This window comes from Sinocyclocheilus grahami, unplaced genomic scaffold, assembly GCF_001515645.1.
Source record: "Sinocyclocheilus grahami isolate Dianchi unplaced genomic scaffold, SAMN03320097.WGS_v1.1 scaffold500.1, whole genome shotgun sequence".
In the NCBI taxonomy this organism is placed as follows: domain Eukaryota; kingdom Metazoa; phylum Chordata; class Actinopteri; order Cypriniformes; family Cyprinidae; genus Sinocyclocheilus; species Sinocyclocheilus grahami.
The window spans coordinates 507,661-507,940 of NW_015505679.1; the positions used below are offsets into that span (position 1 = coordinate 507,661).

The 280-nt window shown below is 40.4% G+C and overlaps 1 protein-coding gene across 1 annotated transcript in view; it reads left to right on the plus strand.

Moving 5' to 3' along the window:
• The window catches only part of LOC107554391 (pericentriolar material 1 protein-like), a 50,425-nt gene that overhangs the window by 36,924 nt on the left and 13,221 nt on the right, over positions 1 to 280 (plus strand). The gene's annotated exons all lie outside the window — the stretch shown is intronic.

The following is a 280-nucleotide window of genomic DNA, read 5'->3' on the forward strand; positions in this document are numbered from 1 at the left end:
TACTAGAATTGATGCCGGAAAGTTATCATATTCATAAGTGCAACAAGTCATTTGCATGTGAAAGTAGAAACACGTTCAATTCAGACGAAACTTCTGGGCTGATTATAACGTGCACGTTAACTTTCCTCATGAAATATGTCTGTGGGTCTGACAATAGCCTCCACGATGTCATATATCCGCTCGTGGCCAGCGCACTCTTAAGCAGTTATGAGCAGCAGGCAGTGCAGTATGTGTGAAATCTTTTATTTTTGTTATCACTATGGCCATTTGTCTTATAGCA